The sequence below is a fragment of the Lampetra fluviatilis genome, chromosome 24, assembly GCF_964198595.1.
Source record: "Lampetra fluviatilis chromosome 24, kcLamFluv1.1, whole genome shotgun sequence".
Classification (NCBI taxonomy): domain Eukaryota; kingdom Metazoa; phylum Chordata; class Hyperoartia; order Petromyzontiformes; family Petromyzontidae; genus Lampetra; species Lampetra fluviatilis.
In genome coordinates, this window is record NC_136298.1 from 8,289,368 (window position 1) to 8,311,440 (window position 22,073).

Genomic DNA, 22,073 nt, shown 5'->3' on the forward strand with positions numbered 1-22,073 from the left:
TGGCATCGTAATATAACAAGTTTTATAATGCATAATACCGGACTCCATACGTCTCGAGGATAGCAACTACTTTTTACACAAACCTAACACGGAGTGACGGGCCACGAATGGCCAAGACGCAGCAACAAAAGTATAAACACATTTGCCATAGACGGTGTGTGCGCAGTCGGTCATCTACGCTTTACCGGCAGGGCCCCCCCGAGTCTGTTCTGTTTACAAGCAGTCACGGCTGGTTTGAGGCTGAGCCGTCGGGCAGCGGGCGGTGTAAACTTGGATGACCTTGCGTGCATGCCCGGTAAGTCACTCCGACACGTGTCCCAAATCCACACAGCACCGTGGACAGCAGAAACACACTTTTCGTAGCCCCTTTCAGGTCCTCTCTCCCCGTTCGCTGAAACAAAAAACACATCTCTGCAAGTGCACTACGTCGGTTGATCGCAGAAAGCAGCCGGCAAGTGGCGGGGTTAATCGTTGTAGTGGGCTGATGGAGAATTCTATAGATTTAATCGGTTGTCTCCATTCTTCGTGGCCTATTGTTGTTGCTGACTTTATGGTCCGAATTTTATTAAACATTTGAAAAAGTCACCTGCAAGTGACTCGGTTGGAATATACAGTACATATCAATCATCGCCCCCTACTGCAAACAATAATTTGGCCAGGACCTTCCTGTAAAAGGTCATGAGTAGTGGCTGAGGCTTTCCTGGGTAAACAAGCGAAATATGTAATAATTATCATCCAGATTAATTTAATGGTTCGATGCATTCTTGGCATCGCGTATGTTTCATCGATAATGGCTGCAAGATGTACAAATCGCAAGCGTTGCAGAGTTTTCTGGCACTAAAAAGGATTTGATTAGTGTAAGATTTCATTTAAATTCCAGACCGTGTCGCCCCGCCCAGACCCAGGCGAGGCTGAAATGAAGCCCTGGTTACAACCCTGGAAGGAGGAGAGAAGCCCCTTCCGTCAGCAGTGGCTTGAGCAAATAATTTGCAGGGTTATTTTTTGTTGTTGGTCGTTAACCTTGAGTCCCCATTGTGTTGCGTTGAAAGCAGAGGAACAAGTTTGACTAGAGCCCGCTTCTGGTAAATACACATGCACCGCCGCACAATAGCCACTTCATTTCACCTGCCTGCGTGCCTGGCTTTGTGGCTGTACACCGTCTGTCCTCCTGTATTGTGTAGTCTCCCCCCCCCTTTCAGATTAAAATCACAAAAACCTCTCCCTGTAGAATGTTGGGAGGGGTGGGGTGCAGGTGCTGTCAGTGAGCACCTACGACCGAATTTGGCGAAGCTGAGCAGGTTTGAGCCCAATTCATTCTTTAAAAGGGAGTTCACTGGTCAATGCCGGCGGGGCTGCGAGGTGGGCCCGATGGTCGTGCTTTGGCACCACCGACATCTCGTTTGCGTGTTGAGGTTTTTTTCCTCCGGGACCTCTGGTTTCCTCCCACTTGAGGACAAACACTTAATAAAATTAGCTAAACATCCCGATGTTGCAGCATCTGCCCGAAAAAGTCTTGGGACTCTCTGAGGCTTTCCCAGGTGCGAAGATATTATTGTTACGAGATATGAATGGAACTCGCCTCGCCGGGTTCATAGTGCAGCGTGCAATCCGCTGCACAGCACAGAGCCCCCCCGTGTATAGCCTTGAACTGGCTGTTGGGTTATGTGCTATTCGCAAGCCACTATTAAGGCCGGCACAGCGCACGAGGGGCCAGTGTGTCTCCTGAGTGATGTTGTTTCACACACACACACTGTACCAGGTAGTCATTTAAGGCCAAGTCGACCCAAGAGAGGCCCAGGGCCAGTTCATATAGTCTCCACTGATGTTTGACGTGATCAAGAATCGATCTCGGGTGGCTGGGATGCGTAACGCAGTGGGCTAACTACTATTACACTACTGCTCCACCCTGCTATGGCACATGCATAGTGGCGCGCAGACACGAAACAGGTTCCTTGGCGTTGACATGGGGTGTGCGCGCGTTTACTGTTTACATTTCTCCCACGGGGTGCGTGACGGTGAACCTTGCACTGTCATTCCTAACGCCTCTGGTGTTCAAATATCGGTTGACATGGCGCCTTTATAACCCCACCGCTGGACCTGCCCATGCATGACTCCGACATCCGGCATCGTAGTTTGGGGGGGTGGGGAGGGGGGCGGCTGTTTCACGCTGAGAGTTGCCTCTAAAAAGCAGGTAGAGACCACTTACTGAGAGCTGAATAAGTTCCATCAACGCAATCTTCTGAAATGAGCATTGACTGGTTGATGATCTCCGTTTTTCAGTTCTGATCCTGTGGAGGAAATTCCACTTTTTTATGGTGGTGGGTGGGCGGGGGTGGCGGTGAGTCTATTGATAGGACACAACCTCTGTTGATTTACCAACAAAGTGGTACCAATTGTATCGACCCCAAAAAGATGATGGTTCTAAATATTTTTAAATGCAGCTGCAACAAAATTCGGTAGCCCTAACAATCACCAACCCTGTCTGTCTACATGGGGTTTGGTGCATCCATAAATTGTATCGACCGAGGGGGGGGGGGGTGATTAGCCGAGTCGGCCCCCAACCTGCATTTGAACTCGCAACCTTCCGATCACGAACCTCGCGCACCCTACCGCTGAAGCCACCTGGCCGAATTGAATTCTAAAATACCTTTGGGGGGGTTGTGGGGGGAGGGCCAACCACGCACGAACACGCACACGGTCCACGGCTCGGTCACTTCTGGCACTGACGGCGCTGTTGCCAGGTGGAAAATGTTATTTCCCGCCTCTGCGGCGACAGATAAATATCGCTTGTGGGCCGATTTCAAAGCGGCAGTCCGCGTGTGGCCGTGGGTGATATGATATTAAATTGTTGGCCGTATATCGGGCCTGTGGGGGGGGGGGGCCCAATACATTCACCACTCCCTGGGCATGGAAATGTTTGCTTCGTCGTTTACGCAGGCAGCATCCTCTCTCTCTCTCTGGGTGCTTATGTAATCCTAAAGAAAGTTAATCATCCCAACAGTGGTTAAAGTTTAAAGCAAAAAGGGTTTAATGGGTTCCCGTGGTTAAACTTTCACTGAACCCGAATAGGTGTTTTTTTCTTAAACGCTGTACTGAGTCTATTAAATACTGAGTCTCTGTTGTCATGTTTAGTTCCCGTTTTATGTAAATAGCTGATGCACCGGTAATCTTTGTCAACGGACACATTTGTGCCGTATCTATTTGTGTGTGCTTGTTTACAGAAAAGAGATCGTTGCTTAACACGCACAATCAAGTCCTTATCATGTCGTCATTAAATATTCAAACGATCAATTAACTTTATTTATAAACCAGGTGAGGGCTCTGATTCTGTTCGGGAGTCGATGGATTGTTGCGGCGCTAGGCCGTCAATGATGTTAATGGGTTGGGTGGGAGACCTTTAACTGTCAGTGGATAGAGAATGCTTGATGGTGATGATAATGACCGCATGCGGAGTGTAACAATTACACAGCATATCGATTTATTGGGGCAATCACCATTATAGGTTGCAATTCAATTGAGTAGAAAACTGAAAATACTTTTTAGTGAATGTAATGGCCTCTCGTGGCTGTGTGGGGATCACGTTAATCACATGGAATCATTACATGCAACAAACACAACGTTGTAACACCATTCATTCTTCCATGTGCGACTCAATGCAAAATGTAACCCAAAGGAAACCGATTATGAATGATGTTGGCCGTGAAATTCTCTGCCTGAAATGTATTCGATGCACGTTTCCCGAGATCACGAATCGATTTTTGACAGCGGAGGGGAGACCACCACAGCTTGTCGCAACAGAGACCGAACGGTGAAAGTTGCCTCAGACTCCCCCCCCTCCCCCCCTGTTGGCGCTGTTGCCAAATAGGGCCTTGCGCTCTTGCGTTCGGCCCTATTTGGCACCTTTCCTCGCGGAGCCCTGGAGATCGGTCTCCGGCGAACTTGCAATTGCTTCCTGTTTCCCCGAGCCGTGACGCGCTCCCCCACTGTACTTTGCATCGCACTAGGCGCAACCCCGAGAGGGTGGGGGGCGAGGTTGTTGTTTGCGCGTGTGCGACGATTAACCTGACGCGGTACCCGGGCCTTCCCCTAGGGTCGACTCGGCCACGAAGGTGAGACAAAGGCGGCCGGGCGTGGTGCAGGCCACATCCCACCCTCCCGTGTCATGAGCCGCTGTGCCGGCCTTCGTAGCTGCTTTCCGCTGTCAGCGCTTGCCCCAACAGTCCGCTAAGGTTATACCGGGGGACCATTGTCTTTGAGTGCCGAAAAAGACTAATTTTAAATTCGACTACTGAAACAGGGCCAAAGGTGTGAGGCTCGTACTAGGCTTGTAACAATTGGGCTCTCCCCTCGCCTGCCCCGATTTAAGTCCACATATCTCAAGTGTAATAATCGATTCTCATCGATGGCTTATTGCATTATTCTCAGGCTGCCACTCACGAATCGATGAGATTTTGACAATGCAGGGTCACGTTTTTATTCAAGAATCGACAATTGTTTTGTTCTTAAGGCAGCCACTGACACAATCGGTTCAAAAAGAGTACAATGCCATAATATTGTTGCCAAATTCGCAAATGTACTTGGTTGGGGGAAACTCATAGCAAATGTTCTGGTTGACGGCAACAACTTTGGCCAGGACCCACCTGAAAAAGTTGTGTTGCTCAGTGTGTGAGGCTTCCCTGGGTACACCAGCACAAGAATTAACGAGATTTATTTTTGGGTAAGGCCATGTAAAGATCTGCCAAAATCTTGGGTCCTAAGAACCTCCCCCAGCACAAGTCGAGCCAAACGAATTAAATGGCTGCGCGTACGAGCGCCTTTTGGACAAATTCGGCAGCACCGTTCCATGGCCTAACGTAAACATCGGTTTACCGCAGTGTTAAAGATCATGCAATCATGACCCTAACGTGCGGGTAATTCATCGAATAGCTATTGGGGGGCGCGGGGAAGGGAGGGTTGAATAATTTTCCTCCAGTAATCACCGGACCGTACTCGCCCAGTAGCAGTCTCGTCATCGTTGTCAAGAAGCGGCTGTTGGCAAATGTGGACTTAAATTTCGATTTAAAGCTTTCGTGACTGCAGGGATTCATCTTCTTGGTTCTTTCGGTAAAGTCACGTAGAAGGGAAATAATAAAATAATGAAATAATTAATATAAAACATAATAAAATACTTTTCTTGGTTCTTTCGGTAAAGTGACGTAGAAGGGAAATAATAAAATAATAATATTTTACGTGACTTTACTGAAAGAACCAAGAAGATGAATCCCTGCAGTCACGAAAGCTTTAAATCGAAATAAAATAATTCTCGCGACTTTTTGGGGGTAGGGGTGGGGGGGCCCGGCCCTTGTCATGACGGCCAAATTTGTCAAAGAAAAAGTGAGAATTTCCTTAACAGCGAAATCTGTCGTCAGCTCTCGACGATGCGCTTTCCGCTTCGTTGTTGCGAAGGCGGCAGTGAATCGAATGAGTTCAACCGCTCGCAGTGAAGGAACCTCGATCCATTGATTTGGTGCACGAAGCTGAATTCTCTCAAACGCCCGAAGCTGCCCCCTCCCCGCCCATTGAGCACCTACCACTGTGCTCCCGACTCTTTTTTTTTCAACAATGCACAATGAGCAGGAAATAATTTATCCCGGAAGCAAAGCAATCAAGCTTCCAACCGAACTGTGCCAGGGCTTAAGGAACTACCGCGCACGCAAATAGTACACAAGGCCGGTCTTGTGAAATCACAACGCCTGTGCTGTGAGTGAGCAGAGCAGACAGACGGGCGGCTTAATTAGAACTTGCCCAAATGTTTGTTGACCTTCCGACATTGATTGATGTTTCATTTAAAGCTTTCAGCAGCCGGCTCACTGGCTCGTAAGCGGCGGGCGGTGTCCTGTGAATTGAGACCGATGTCTCGGTCAAACGTTTTCCATCGCGCACCGCCTGTCAAATTACAGGGATATACCCAGCACAGCGGGAGTGGGATGACGCTGCCGCGCTGTAATGGTCAGCACAGCCGGACTTGCAATCCAGAGGTCGCCGGTTCAATTAAATCTCCCGACGTAAACAGTCGAAACAGTCGAAACAGTCGTGCATGTTTCCTAAATCGACCCCGCCCCCCGGCTCCCCACCTAGCCTCTGTCCACCCAGCAGTATAATTGAGTGCACTGCAAGTTAGTCGATCGGCAGTTTGTGTGGTGGGGTAAAGTGTGGGCATTTCCAGCTCTTCCACCGTGGAGGAGTAGGACACATTTACCCTCTACAGCTGTATTTTTCGCTAATTTTCACAGGGGGTGGGGCCTATTTCCCTGATAAGACATCAGTGTAAGGGCCGCTGCATTCTGTACAAAGAGCTGTTTTCATATTTGTGTTTTGTTGGGGGCCGAACATCAGGGGCCGCCGCCAGTGGCCTGCGTGCCTTGCAATGAAGAACACTGCGCTGGAACTCTCTGGAGTGGAGGGCAATCTTTTTGTCTCGGAAGGGTGCGAGAGAAGGCCAGATAGTTCCTCTCTAGAGTGGCTCCTGTAGACCTTACTTTCGCTGAGGCCATTCTTCCGCCAGCAGTTGGATGAGCCAGCAGTTGCAGGGCTGCACCTTTGCCGTTAGCCGCCACGACGCAACCTTCTTGAGGAAATTCCCGAGAGCGCGTGATCTGCCACGACGGGGAGATATCGATTCATCAATTCTCACCGCACGGTTGGAGCGTGGGTTGAATTCGATTGGCGGGACGCGTCGCGGCGGGCACCTGAGTGATTTAACGCACCGTCGCGTGCCTCTTGAAGCAATTAGCACGATTTCATTGGAAGCCGTCCATGCCTGCACACTGCCCTGCGCCGGGGCACATTCGTTGAGACTTGGCACGTCCTCCGGATTTTCTCCGTCTCGTTCGGCCCCCGAAAATGCGGAAGGGTTTTTGTGTTTGTTTCCCTGTCGTCTGGTGCACGCATTTCCCATTCAGTCGACGAGAGCGTAACTTTAGAATGTGGTGGTCAATTTTGGCCCCCTCGGACAATTTGGACCACCCACGTTAGCCATCTGCTACATTTGGCGGATATGGTGCGCATTTATTGGTGGAACGTGCAAAATTGTCACTGTAGGAGTTGAATGGCCTATTGCAGGAGTTGGAGCTCAATGCAGTTCATTGTCCACAAGGTCTCACTTGCAAAAGAGACATTTGTCCCAAGAGGCTGTTTACCTGCTCATAAGGTTTGTTCGTGTGTATGTCTGCAATGCAAGGAAATTAGAATGTATTGCTTTTATCCAGAAAAGTCTCACCGAAGTTCTCCATTCTTTTTTGGGAGGGTCCTGCATTGCGTATTCGGGCAGTTTAATTTGAAGGAATATTTTGCGTAATGAAACCGGAGATCCCGGAGAAAGCCTGCACATCGGAGGGGGGAGGTCACGCAGGATGGTGCATCAGGATGAGTTTGCAAAACCTACTCTTCGTACTTGACCACCTCCTCGTGTGTTTGGGGAGTTTATAAAATCTCTACGCGATCCACCAACCCTTGTCCTGAAAGTGTGGGGCTTTGCGGGCGTGTGCCGCAGCGCTTTTGAAGTTTCCGTGCCTAATGACACGGCCTTGTGATGCTTATTGAGGGGTGAAGTAAGCAGGGTTACTAAAAAACTGTATTCAGTTACGCCCTATTTATACCCAAAATATCTGCAGAGTTTATCTGTTTCCTGTAATCTGCAGTTTGTTTGTGTGTGCTCGCTAGCATTGTTTAACTATTTATTTGACAAACACTTTGTTTAACTGTTTTGTCTGTTCAGATGTTTATTGTATCAAGACACACTGATGTCATGAGCATCGATCTCGCGAATGGCATCAATTTTTTTTTCCTTTAATAATAATAGTAGTAAATAAATAAACTGGGTAATGCAGCAAGTGCATTGAGTTTCGGGAAGTAATCTTGCAGAGCCAGCATGTTCCGTAGTGGGAAGCAAACAGTGGTTTTCCCGTGGGTGAATTTGATCCCGTTATCAGAATGTGGAATTCACAACAAATGATATCCGAGTTTACAATACAGTTACAAAATCTGGTTTGGACCGATGCAGCATCTAAATGTAACTGCATCTCAAGACATTCTTACAGAATCCATCAACATATTTATTTCATAGGGAGGTAAATGAGAGTCAAGTCCATAGGCAGAAATGTCTTGAGCCTGGACTGGAACAGAGGGAAGGAGACAACAGCGTGGATGCTTGTGGGGGGTGGGGGGGTGTGAAGGGGGAATTCCAGAACGTGGGGGGGGGCAGCGGAGGTGAATGAGCGACCTCCCACTGAGTAGGCGAGACCGCGTCGCCGTTTGAAGCGGGAGGGAGAGAAACCGCCCTGGAGTGTAATGGAATTAACAAGTCGGTGTTGATACATGAGGCATCGGTACGGTACGTCTGCACCTCGCGTCCGTGCCCTGTGCCTGTGCGTGTGTGCGCACAAAGCGTGCGCTTGATGTCCTGATGAGAGATGCGGGAGCTGTCCCGTGGGCTTGTGCGCCAAGTCTGACTGGCCTGTCTGGTCATTGTCTTTCAGCTTTCAGCTCGCTCGCTCGGAGCCCTGAAGATAAACGCTCTTGGCTCTGAAGATAAACGCTTGCACGCGGCTTTTTATCACGTTAGGTGTCCCAGCGGCATCACGTGTGATAGCGGCGGGCAGCAACGTGTGACAGCGTGTGGAGGTGTCTGTTGTTGGCGTCATTGCCTATGGCTGGCTGTTGTATGTCTGTGTACGAGTAAGGACGCTATTGGTCAGTTGGAGGCAGTCTCCTTCCAACAACAACGGAGGGCAGAAGAGCACCGCTCACAACAACGAGTGGAGTGCCGGGCGGCTAAAATACAGCAAGTTGGCTGGTGCATTTGCCAGTCATCTCAGTCGGTCAACCCATGGCACTTGGGTCTGTCCCGTGATCTGTCAGCGAGCCTTCGACACTTCACGTGGCCTAAAGTGCACCTGACCTGACAAAGGAGACGTGGTGACGTTACCGTCAGTGGCGAATGGACGGGTATCAGTATTGGTTCGAGTAATAAGTATTGGGAGCTCATTTTTTTATCAACCTGTTCGATTCTCAGCCACGGCTAACATCGGCGGTGATTATCTGAAACTGTCCCTCTGTGTCTGCTCAGCCTCAACATAAGTTTCAAGTTGATTTTAGTTTCGCCAGGTGTGAGACGTCAAGAGACCCAGGATGAGTCTCATTTGCAAGTGTGACCTGGGTGACAAAAAACAAACCAAATGAAAATCAAGTGCAGCAGCGAAGGAAATGTAAATCAGAACGAGTAGAATACACTTCACTGAAACAAATTCATCAAATCAAACTCGAGCGGTTATTGTTCTCATTGCTCTTTACGTAATTGCCGTACTTTGTTGCGTTTGTTCTTGCCCTTGTCATTTTTGTAACCCAGGGTCACAGCTTGCAAATGAGACTCAAATTAAAATGAACTTGAATCTTCAAACAAAGCCAAACAAATAAAAACCCTGCAGCGGCAAGTCGGCTCGTGCAGATTATCCCGAGACTGATCAAAGTACAATCGCAAGCTACAGTATGTGCCTGCTATGATCTGTAAAACATTCAGCACTGAAAAGACAAAGGTAAGGCTAGGCGTGGTGTTGGCTCCACCACCCCTCCCCCTCCTGTGCTCTGCCAGCCTTAATAGGTGCTCGCTAGCAGCACTAGTCTGAGCAGTATGTTATGATGAAGGCTTATGCGGGTGTGTACGATACACGCATATGACAACGAGGAGCTGCGCCTGAGGAGTTGGTGCATAACAGTGGTTAGCGCACTGTGTTACCCTAAGGCTCTCATCGGTGATGAGTGAACCGGTTTTGGGCCCTCCCCTCTCACCAACCCAGCACTGACCAATTTACTTGGCCCAGTCGGTGTTTGCGCGTCGAGGTCGTGACGGGTTTCATGTTTTCCCATTCCTGTGGCTCTCTGCCCCCCCCCCCCGTACCGTTTCCGTTCTGTTGCAGTGTGCGCCGATGCACTACTTTGTTGAGGGCGATATTGGCGCGTGAAATGAAAATCGATCGATTGATTGACCAGCATGGGGAAGCACGGTCAAACAAGCCCCCCTCCTCCACCCCCGTGAGCGACACGGCAGGGGTGTGTGAAGCCTTCTCATCCAGCAGTGGATGGGACCACGGGCCGTGACGGGACATGGTAGCGTTTTGGACGGGTTAGTGCAGCCGCTGCAGGTTCCCATCGTTGTTGTGTTTACGCAGAGCGCGCTGCGCATTATGCAACCCCCCCAGGTACCTTTTGTCCTTCCCCCCCCCCCAGGTGCAGTTTCTCTCAGCTTCTCACTGGCTGGGTTGTGCCGTTATGGTAAATGGAGCCGGTACAAAGGCCATGATTTGACTGTCTGAATGCCAGGGCCACGCGAGGTTGTTTTTTTATTTAAATTTGCGAGTAAACCCAAGCCTGCTTATTTGAGATCCGATTGAATTCAACTTCATTTTAAACTGCGTCATTAAACCTCAATGCTTGTTGTACGTGCAAGGCCCCTTTTGTCAATCGGTCTACCGTTGGATCATGATTGCCGCGGGTCCTGAATGTGCGCGTGTTATTTTGCCATTCTTCACCGGGCTGGTCAGCGCAGCCATGGACGTGTAGAAGCATTTAAGTACTGCACTCTTTCCCTGTGCTGCTCGCAACCGATGGTGGAGATGGACAGCCTGCTTTCTGTGCACGGTGGGAACCCATCTAATCACTAATCCAAGCTCAACTCTGCTGGAGTTTCTGAGATCTGACCACAGTATTCAAATAAATGATCGTTTTTTTTTCAATCGAAACAGCGACCTTATAATTGAATCGCAAATTGGGGTGAATCGTTACACCGGGAATAGGCAGCCATGCTGCCCCACTCCCCCTACCCGTCCCTCGCTCCCTCCGAAGGCAAAGATCCCCTGTCTAGCCATCACAAACTGTTGGGCTGCTGTTAGCGAGCATCTATAACGGCCGGTATGGCACACCAGAGGGTGGGTGGCCAGCACCACGCCCGGCAGCCTTGGTCTCCATCCTGGTGATGATCGGGAACTCATTCGAGGCTGTGTCAACATAGGGAAAGCCCAGGACTGGTTCCGATAATCGTCGCGGGTTTCTGCCGTGAGTGGGGATTGAACTTTGGTCGCGGGTTCATCGCACAGCTCGCTAAGCAGAACTCCACCGTTCCCCCCCCTCCCCCCCGTCACAAACACGGGAGTTTCGGTCGCGCTGGTGGATGAAGAGGAGATATAATACAATAATAACAATTACAACTATACTCTTTCTCCACTGGAACCTCACGGAATCTCAAGATGAATTTTTAGGAGGGTTTTGCTGCCATTGGTATGTCTGCCAAATCCCATGAGTTGGCTCGCGTGGGTGGAAATCTGCGAGTACCCAGAGATAAATAAAATAATAAATAAACAATCCCGCATATGTTTTTACAAGCACCGTACAGATGGATTCAAGAACCCACGCTGCTTTTCACCCAGGAAGCCTCTCTCAATCTCAAGACTCGTTTTCGTGAGGGGGTCCCGCTGCGTTGGGACGTTTGGCCACGTCATTCGGTGAGCGTTTCACTTTCGCGGGAGGAAACCACTCGCAGGAGCTCCGCACGGACGGGGACGGTCTTAAAGAATCCCCTGGAGACCTCGAGAGCCCAAGCCCCTACATCACACGGTGCCCCCCGCACCCGGGTACAAACCAGGCTCAAACCCCAGCTTGGCTTTAAGAGCTCCGATGAAATTTGGCGGCGCGCTCTCGTGGCGGATAGGCACAGGCGGCCGCGTCGAGAGCGCGGCTCGCGGCGCAAATCCCCGCGGACCGCAAGCGGATCGGCGGGGCGCATTCCTGCGGCGCTGCCAGAATCCGTTCAGCTGCTGCCCCCCCTAATCCCACTTTCTGCCACCTCTATAATTGGCTTAATGCACGATGACGCAAGCTGGGCGCGCGCCAACCTCGGGGCTGGGTTAACGTTTCGGTGGATGCAAGGTTCAGATGTTCCAGCGAATAACCTTCAATGTGCTGCGTCGTCACGTCTCACCTACTCCCTTCTGTGTATCTTTTGTCTCGGTAGTACAGTGGTCAGTGCGCTGCGCTACGAACCCGACGGCCCTAGTTTGATTTCCCGCCGATGGCAAACATCCACCACCAATATCTGAAATGTTCCTTGGCCTCGACGAGGTCAACTCGGCCGTGAATAGGTAACTGGTGCAATGTGTAAATATCAGCGCTGCAGAAACAGGTGGCCATGTTTGGTGTTGACTGCAGCACCACTTCTTTTGCCTCGTTAGCTTTAATAAGGTACTTGTTAGCAGCACTCGCCCTTGCAGACTGTGTGGCAATACAGGGGGATGTTTTATGCTGTGAATAATGTAATGATTGAATATACATTTGTACTTCTCACAATGCATGCATCAAATCATGCGAACGAGATCCATCAATTTCCGATTCATGCGACGCTATTTACAGGACACTCTGGATTGGTAAGAGGGTCCGACTGCAGCTGCGTCTCACGGATGTGCCACTTAATGGGGGAGGAGATAGAGAAGAGGAGAGTCGTAAGCAGAGGAGGAGGAGGGAGAGGTTAAGGGCTTGAGCCTGTATTTGAACAGGGGCAGAGAGGGGCTGACGGGCAAAGATGGCCGGTGCAAAGGGAAAACAAATTGCGCTGGGGGGCTTAGGTTTTAATCGTAACGGTGACTTTCCGTGGATATTTGTGCGATTTCTACTAGCTTTTAAGCGAATTTGGACAAGGGAGGTGATACGGATGAGGTGCAAAACACGGGAGGCACGATGCAAACGAGACTACAAAGAAGACTGATCTAAAGTCATTGGTTGTAGTAATTGACTTATTTGTTGTTGTAGGACTCTTTTTGAGCAGGGCTCTGCTGCATTGCATTTTGAGATGTTTTACGGGCAATTAATGACGAGCGTTTATGCACTCGGGACAAAACCAATACACATGCACACGATTGTTGCACGGCTCGTGAGCGTAAGTAGAAATTTCTGTCCGGTTATCCGATTCGATCGACACATGCCGAGGAGTGTATACAGTAAGTCACCGATTGAGAGCTGCCCCTCCGCGCAGTTTAACCACCCCCTCCTACCGCTCTGAAACCATCAAATTGCTTTTTAAATGAGTCAATTGACTTTGGCTACATGGCGTTTGCAGGCCCGGGCAATTCCAGTAATTCGCCACTCGTGGGAATAATTGCCCCCAGATTTAAATTCAAAATAGCCAGACCCAGCACTTGAATAATAATAATAATAATTAAAGCCTTAATGGACAATTAACAGTTGACATATATCCACCGTTGCTTCCCTGTTGGGGGCTTGTGGTATATGAAGTTAGTCCATCCCTGCGGTCACTGACGCATAGGGTTGCCACTTGTCCTGGTTTTCCCAGGATTGTCCTCTTGTCGAGGAAGCTGCTGTCTTGTGGAAATCTGCGGGTCTTAACAGGACATGAATATGATAATTGGTTTTTTACCCTTCTATCTGGCAACAAAACTGACACCTTTTTTACAAGGAGTCATGTTTACATAGACCACAATACCTGCAGTCATAATGCAAACAAAAAACACAACTCTGATAATGTGCACTGTCCTTGAAGTTGATTGGTCCACACCCGAGACAGCTTTCCTTAGAGCCTAGTCTCACATGGGTTGGACCAGATGACGCCAAAAGGCGCACAACTCAAAGACAATGCACCATCAGAGTATGAGAGCTCGGGGTAAGCATTTACACCATTGGAACCTCATTTGCCAGTAAAAAATATCATAATTGTTTTTTTACCCTTCTATCTGGCAAATGAGGTTCCAATGGAGGACATGAATAGTCCTGGTTTTTATCCATTGGGTAAATAATACACCGCTCGTGTCATTCTCTCTATGATATATCCCTGCATCCCGTGAATATGACCAGGCTTTGTAATCAGGTGGCAGCCCGACTGGTAGATTGGGTAACCCAATGCCCCCTCCACTCTTCACGGTCTTCAGCCACCGTGTGTGGAGCTCTTCCCAGTCACGCCCCTAGACGCTTCATCCTTGTGCCCTGTTTGGTTCCGGCTCACCAGCCCAAAATTTCGTTGAGCTGCATTTTAGCGAAATGAAGTGTCACTGGTGGACCAGGCTGAGACCATTAACTCGCAACACTTTGAGAATCCAGTTTAATCACAAGCAGCTGAAACCTCGATTCGAACCAGCAGTGCTGTTTTGCGGCCCTTGACACTGTGATCCACCCAGTCACCGCAAATAATCCTAAATTGCTGTATGAACTGGACTCGAGCCAATACAGTGACACCCTTGACCAAGTAAAATTTGCAACGGTCGGCCAATAAATAGGCCACCTTTTGGAATCGCGTGGAAACCAGTCGCTGTCGGGCCCAGTTGAGAGAAGGGCCACGTCCGATTAGCAATTTGGAAACTGCTTTGGGTTTGGTGTAAAATGATGGATGCGTTCTGCGCATATGACAGTGGAGCTATCGTCAACCCACTTTGTTTTTCACGAGCGTCGCTTCCGCCGCGAGCTGATGATTGGTTCGTATAGAGACAGAGAAGACGCAGAGTCCTCCGTGTGGAATTCTACCGCGCGATGAAACCCAATCCAGTAATCTCTATCGACTGCTCCGCCACGGATTGCTCCGTAGCTGCTACTGGTGAGCGACACCCAACTCAATTTCCTAATTATTTTTCCGTGCACCGACAGCGGATGTTAAAATTGAGTTCCCTGCCATTCAATATTCTCCCGAACTTTCCCTGTTGCTTTTATGAAATTCCCAAGCGATCATCTGCCGGGTTATAGATGCACCATGATACCCTTTTTTTCCTGTCTAGTTAATTTTCCGACCGATTAAGGCCCAATTGTGCTATTGGCTTCGTGCCGCACGAGGCTAAAAGATATCCAGGAGCTCTTAAGCAGCAAGAATTGCACCAGATGTTGTTGGAACGGCTCCCGCAAGATGACGGAGTAGAACCACTTTTCACGTCACTTTATTTAGTTGCTTCGTGCGCACACTCGGGGGGCACATCTCTTCGTAATGAAAACTCTCGGCTGGAAAAATCTTAATTGACAAATCAAACTTTCAACAATGGGGTTTTCGTTGGTTATGTAATTGGTTGCCTGGTTGAGACCATTTAACATGCTATGCTTGAGAACCGGAATTAATCACCAGCATCCGAAACCCAGATCCAAACTCAGTGGCGGCTCGGCATTGATCCCCTGGTGTCATCGTCCCGTGCGCCACCTTGAGTCACGGTCACAATGACGAAGAGTTGTTGAATCGAGGCGGCATTTTTTGTGAATGACTAAACAGGTGTGACCCGCCATTCTGCGCGGCGGTGCATTGCAAGCAATTGCGTAACTCCTTTAGGCATACGAGTGTATTTTTGGTTTTCTTACGCCACTCGAGAACGATGCAGTGAAGATATATTACAACTTTCTTGGATTCAAACCCACGGCGATGCTGGCCCAGGCAGAGGCCCAACGCTGAGTTGGTCGACGATTTACGTGGTGGCGTGACTGTGTGTGGCCGTTAAGAATATCCAATTTCATGGGGGCAGTTTTTTTTTAAGTTCACCATTCTCCTTTTTCCTCTCTCACTCTCATCCCGGTTGTTGTATTCGTGCAGGAATTCGGTGGGCGCGACGCGCGCGTCCATTGCCAACGAAGGGGCTGGACTTGATTGATAAATATTTTAACAGCAATGTAAGTACAGTACATGGGTGTGTGTGTGTATATACAGCAAGGGGTGTAACGATGCAACGATCTTCCAAATGAAATTCGATTCTTAACCCTTGTGATGTACACACACATCGATTCATTCGCGTGAGAATCCATTCTACGATTCATGCCAATTATATATGCATCATCATGAACCACCACGATCAGTCCACTGCTGAATGAAGGCCTTCCCCAAGCCTGATGCCTCTAAACCTGTTGTTGTCGTCGACTCTCCCGGACTTGGCTGTACAAACGAGTCGGAGCGAACACGGGACAACGCAAAGCGGGCCGGTAAATACGAGACCAAACAAATACATTCTGCGTGCGGGGGGGGGGGAAGGAGCCAGCGGCAACCCTTGCATGCCGAGTAGACAGAGGGTCGGGGGGGACTACTTTGTAGACAGCAGTAGGGGGGGTGCACCAAAAGCCCCAAGTTGTATTGTACGTCTATGCTCCCGCGTCCGTGCGTGCTCCGCCGTCTTCCCCAACGCACGCTGACCAGCGCCGTGGTCAGATGACCCCCGTGACCCACACGGCATGGGCAGGCCGTCATCCAGCAGTGGATTGGAAAACCTCCTCCTGAGTAAAAGGCCGCCCGCTGCCCTGTTTAGTTGTTTTTTTCTGCCCACGGTGCCACACTGAGCGATACAAAGTTGACGTCTCCCCAACGCCAAATTCCGCGAAACCTTTGGTTCCGTTCAACCGGAAATCCTCTCGCTCCCTCCCGCCTGTCCGTTTGGTCATATCGGCTGGCGCGTCGATTCCACGTGACTCACGCGTCGCCCCAACTACGCACACACGCCAGGCATTTGTGCGTACACGCGTCTCAATTCGTGTGGTGTTGGAGGGGGGGACGAGCGGTGGATTAGTGGTTAAAGGCGCTGCGTTGCGGACGCGGTGACACGGGTTGGATTCCCGGCTTGGGCGAACTTCAACGGCCGGTGATATCGGAACCGGCCACAGCCCCTCGCCCGGTGCAGATGCATAAGCGGCCGGGCAAGGTGCTGGCCACACCGCAGCGCCTTAGCGAGCACCTAATGAAGGTGCAATTAATAGATGCTCGCTGAGAACACAGTGCTTGGGGCCACGCACGGGATCTTTGACTTTGATGTGTCTGCGCTATCGTCTCCTGTGGCTTTGCGTATTCAGCTGCTTAGGCATTGCGTGAGAGAAAGCCTCCAACGATGCACGCACGTCTGTTATGGTCTTCTGGCCCGGCTTGTGGTGGCTAGACTCGTGCAGCGCGTGCCGCTTTCGACACGCGGCCTTTGGGGAATAATTCATCGCGTGGCCACGCTGACCCATTCATTACACCCGTCGCCATCCCGACCCTCGCTCCCCGCCCCGCCGATCCGAGGCGTGCGTCACCACCGCCGCGCTGAATTTAGTTTGTCCGCTCGCATTCGCGATCCCTGCGACGGGTAAAATGGGTATGGCGATGCCCTCTCCCGCTGTTTTACGATGTTGTTGGGGTCGTTTGCGCGAGCGGGCGGCGTGAAAATAATAGGACGGTTTGGCAACGCGAGCCGTTTCACCAACAGGCAGATTTCCAGTTGCGACTTGGAGGCGCGGAGCCACGTTCAGGGTTCCTAATTTGCCCGGATTAAACGGACAAACCTTTGACGGTGATGGATTTGATTCGTACATTGCTGATCGCTGGTAACCTGGAGCAGGTGGCACATGACTTGTGGCCAAGGCCGCGGCAAGAGTTATACTGGAGGGGTGGTGTGCCGGGCGTGGAAATGTATTTATTCCGGGCCACCCTCGTGGCCACAGCCTTGTGAGGTTAACCTCCGAGCGTGACGAAACGCAACCCCCGGGGGCGGCACGAGCGAGCGAGTCTGTAGTAATGCCGCCGCGTGCCCGTTGGGTTTGTGCGGTCGCGCACCCGTGTGGCCTGCTCTTGCTTTCGTTTGGTCCGTCGGCCTCGGCCACGCACGCGTGCGCTCGCTTGCCGCCGTGCCTCTGTGCACGCGCGAGCTGTGTGTATTTGCGAAAGGCTCGTGCAAATGAACTCTCGCCAGTGGTGATTGGTGACGCCCGCGATTCTGCTGCTGCTGCCGGTGATTCTAGTCGTGATCATCCCTCACCTCCGATTAGCACGGTTGCCTGCGTGCGGTGCAAAGGAAGTTCAACATACATATATATACACGTACAAATACTAATTGTGCTTTTGCAGCTGCTGCTGATAGCGATGACAGTGGTAATATTTCTCTCAATGTCTTTACTTTGTGTTTGTGTGTGTATATACACGGTATTCATAAGTGTTTGCAAGCAAAATTTGTCGATGTAAATGTTTTTCTATGCAAGTATGTGAGTGTTTAGGTTTGTATATATCGCTGCATGTGTACGTGTGCGTGGGGAGCAGTAGTGTCGCGGTTGGTGCGCAGTTCTCTGAACCTTGGCAACCCGAGTTTGATTCCTGCTCACGGCTAACACCAGTGATGATTATCTGAACCAGTCTTGGACCTCCCCAAGGTTGACTCGGCCTCAACTGAGTACCGGGTGCGATGTGTAAACATCGCCACTGGGGAGACAAAGGTGGTAGGGCGTGGTGCTGGTCACCCACACCCTGGGTGCCATGCTGCCCTTACTTAATGGGTGCTCGCTTAACAGCAAGAGCTTGGGGGAAAAGAGAGACGACGGGAGGAGGGAACTTTAAATGGTGCAGTGCGTGGGAAGAAGCAGAAAGAGAAGTGATTATGACCTGTTGCTGTGGTGTGGTGGGTGAGTGGGTGGGTGGGTGAGTGAGTGAGACGTGGGTGAGTGAGTGAGACGTGGGCGAGTGATTGTTGCGACCTGCAGTGTGGTGGTTGAAGACCGTACGGATGGGATGAAACGTTCAGTCTGGGTAGGCCGAAAGTCCCCGACATGGGTAGGGGGATCGTGCGTTAAGTTCACGGGAGAGCAGTAAGCATGGTCGGAGCAAGCAAAGAGTGATACGGAGGTGAATGGCCACTGGTGAGTGGGTGCTGGGATTTAATTGGTGAGTGCTGAATCATCGATCACCCTGGCTGCTTTACGTTGAACAAAACAAAGTTACAGCGGGCGCGCACGCTAATTTGGGTTCTTGTGTTTGTTTGTTTTCTCTTTTGCGTAGAATATATTCAAGCGAGAGGACGGACGCTGGCTTATGAAAGCCTTACTTGAGCTGACAGTAAGTGTGGTCCTGTGTGTGTGCGCGCGCGCGTTGTGTGACCTGTCACAGTCAGCATTTGTATGTGCTCCACTCACCACCCGATCTGCCCAATCACCCACCCTCCAAATCACCCACCCACACTCCAAATCACCCACCCACCCACCAAATCTTCCACCCACACTCCAAATCACCCACCCACCATCCAAATCACCCACCCACTCATTCAATTACCCACCCACTCTCCCAATTACCCACCCACACTCTGCGTGAGTCTTTGGGGTCACCCTGGTGAGTCTATGGGTCTCTGTGTGAAGTGAAATCCATGAACTTACATCACCAATCATTGCCCCACACACACACACATTTGCAGAAGGTACAAACGAAATCCATCCTCCGACCCGAGGCGCCATCAAATGGCTCTCCGAGCTCCCACATACAATCATAAACTCGGTCCGTTGCTCATTATTTTGAATTATACCGAGTAAGTTCGATCAGGCTCGGTTTCACGTGCATTTCGTTTATTTACGGCTGCCGTGTTTTGGCTTTGAAGCCGATTGCCCCTCGCCCCGTGGTGTTTGTGGGCGACGCCGTACTACGATGTACGCTGTGCACGTGCGCGCGCACCCGTAACGGTAGCCGTTTCAGAATTTTTTTGCTGAGTTTGTCGCCGTTTCCTGCACTCGCCAGCTCCGGTTTGCACGGCCGCCACTGGCCCGCGTGTGCCGCTGTGAGATAACAAGGGGCTCTCTCGCCCGCTCGCTCGCTCACGAGGCTGCCGTGCTGCCGGAGGGAATGTGGTGCGTTACCTGAATTTTTGGAATGCCGCTGCGGTGAAATGATTTGGCACGCTGGATGCAATCTCCCGGCTCGACCGTTGAGACAGAGCGTGAAGTTTCTTAAATCCCACGCCCCCCCCCCCACTACGACCACCTCTGTTCGCCCAGAAGTATGATTTATATTATTACTACAGTTTTCGTAGTTGGGGGGCGATGCTGCTACGTGTAATCCCAATCGAGTCACTTTCAGGTGTGTTTTTTTTAATGTAATTGGGATATTTTTTTGACTAATGCCAAGAACTGCAGAACATGTAGCAATCCTGGACAGGAGGAGGAGGGCATAGAATCGTCACACTGAAGGTGTCTGTGTCGGGAGTCGAACCCCCAGTCCCATCTTGCTGTGAGGCACGAATGTTACCCACTCTGCCACCCCGCAACCAGCATAGAAGGGCACGCCAGTTAGTTGATCGGCAGGTCACGTGTGTTGGGGTAGAGTGTGGTTATTCCCACCGCTTCCAAGACGTCTGGTCAGTATGGAATGGTAGGCCAATATACAATCTCCAGGTAAGAACCACTTTGCTACTTAACTCTTTTTCAGAAGCGACTTGGCCACAAATGATAGCTCAACGAAGTGACTCATCACGTGGAAATTTATGGTAGCAAAATTTTCTAAACGCGTGTTGATTCTAAATGTGGAGAAAGCAAATCGGAGGACCCGAAGAAAAATCCATGCAACCACGGGGAGAGAGACACGCAAACTCCAAATATACAGCAGGTGTCAGGGTCGGGGTTGAACCCATGACCTCTTGTATGCCAGACGAGGTAGTTAACATCTCTTAGCCACCATGGCTCCCCTAGTGGGGCTCTCCATAGCTCCCTCCAGTGTAGGTCCTTCTCCAAGCATTGGCATGATTAAATAGTTGCAGGGCTGCACCTTTTACCTTTGAGGTGCAGAGCAATGGGGAACTTTTCCTTACGGAGGCTCTAAATAGGACTTGCGTACAGCACGAGTTGACGCGAAACTCTGGATCACGGTCGGGCTGTACGCATTGACCACTTGCTCAGAACTAACCCCAGTTGAGAAGCTCACACGGCACGTGGAGCGAGACCGTCGGTCATCGTGGCGTGAACAGCAGCCGTGCGTGACACCGTATCGCGTGTGATCGTATATCGAATCCCTGTCCTCCAAATTTCGCTGCCAGACCACTCGCCCACATCAACCCTACACTCCAATCCCGTACCGCCGATGAGCACGGTTGGCTACGTGCTGTGCGAAAGAAGTTCAGCATACGTACAAACGCATGCATACACGCAGCACCAGCGCGTAAACCCGACAACAACAACGGCCGTGACACGTTCAGCTCGTCGATCGCCGTCACGTTCACCTGGGAGTTCTTTGCCTCCCGTGTGAACGCGCCGCTTCGCCCCACCCCGTTCATTGCAGCCTCCATGTCTCTCTCTCTCTCACCTTTCCTCAAACGCCGCCCAGCCCTTACCGCCCACTCGGCTGTGCGGAGGGCGGAGGTTTCTGGGGCGGCCTACAGAGGTGGAGACGCGACGCGTTCCCCCGGCCCACTGGTGCGGATCGTACGCCTGACGTTATGTGAACGGTGCCGCTTGCAATGCAGAGATGGGCCCGGTGGCTCGAGAGGGGAAGGGAGGGGGGGGGTTTACGTCGTGATGAAACCGGGTTCTCAAGGGTAGCTTGGTTGCTGGTCTCCGCCTAGTCGCCACTTTGTTCCAAATAATGGGCCACTTTGTTGAGCTATCATTTGTGAAAAATAAGTGAATACCTCAGTGGGCTTTGCCTGGTAGGATGGGGATGAGTTAGTTTTATTAGTCTGTGTGTTTTTCTTTGTCTACCTTGTCCTTTGCACGGCTATAATGTTTTGTACTGTTTGTTGTAACGTTTTTACCCGCCCCTATTGGACATCAGTGAAAAAGAGCTTTATAGCTCATCGGATTCCTCCAGTATAAATACATATTCTGATTCTGTTTACAGGGACTGAGACAAAGAGAACACCTATTGCCGAATGTGTCTCAAAAGTTAAGCGAGGGGAGTGAGCCTGGTATTGACAGCGCTTCGATGGGATATTGAGAAATGGAGCAATAATATCAGCTGTGCGCGCAGGTGAACATCTCAACAATCGTGCTTGACGGCAACAGCTTGGGAAGAAAGGCTTTTTTTAAAATCCAACAGTGGTTCGACCACGGCTCATTGATAATGACGACGAATTAAAAATAAAGCCGAGTGTAGCGGCAAAACAAAAAACAACAACCGCCACACGCACTCAAAAACGTGAGGAACAAAATGGCCGGTCCCTAAAAATAAAAAAATGTCTCTTGCCGTGCCTTGGCGGTCACGATCGACGTGCCGCGACATGCGCCAGGTGCAAAAAAAGAAAAACGTTCCCTCCTGTGGGCACGCGAGGGGGAGAGCCGAGGAGGTGGTGGCATTTGTGTGTGTG

The 22,073-nt window shown here is 50.6% G+C and overlaps 1 protein-coding gene across 3 annotated transcripts in view; it reads left to right on the forward strand.

Moving 5' to 3' along the window:
- ERBIN (erbb2 interacting protein) overlaps positions 1 to 22,073 on the forward strand; it is a 119,759-nt gene that overhangs the window by 25,931 nt on the left and 71,755 nt on the right. For 2 of the 3 annotated variants that reach the window (XM_078867625.1, XM_078867624.1), the window contains one exon: positions 18,791 to 18,847. The gene's annotated coding sequence lies outside the window, so the exon portion shown is untranslated. Of the gene's footprint in view, positions 1 to 17,102; positions 17,121 to 18,790; positions 18,848 to 22,073 lie in introns of those variants that run through there. The other variant, XM_078867626.1, reaches the window with a different exon arrangement.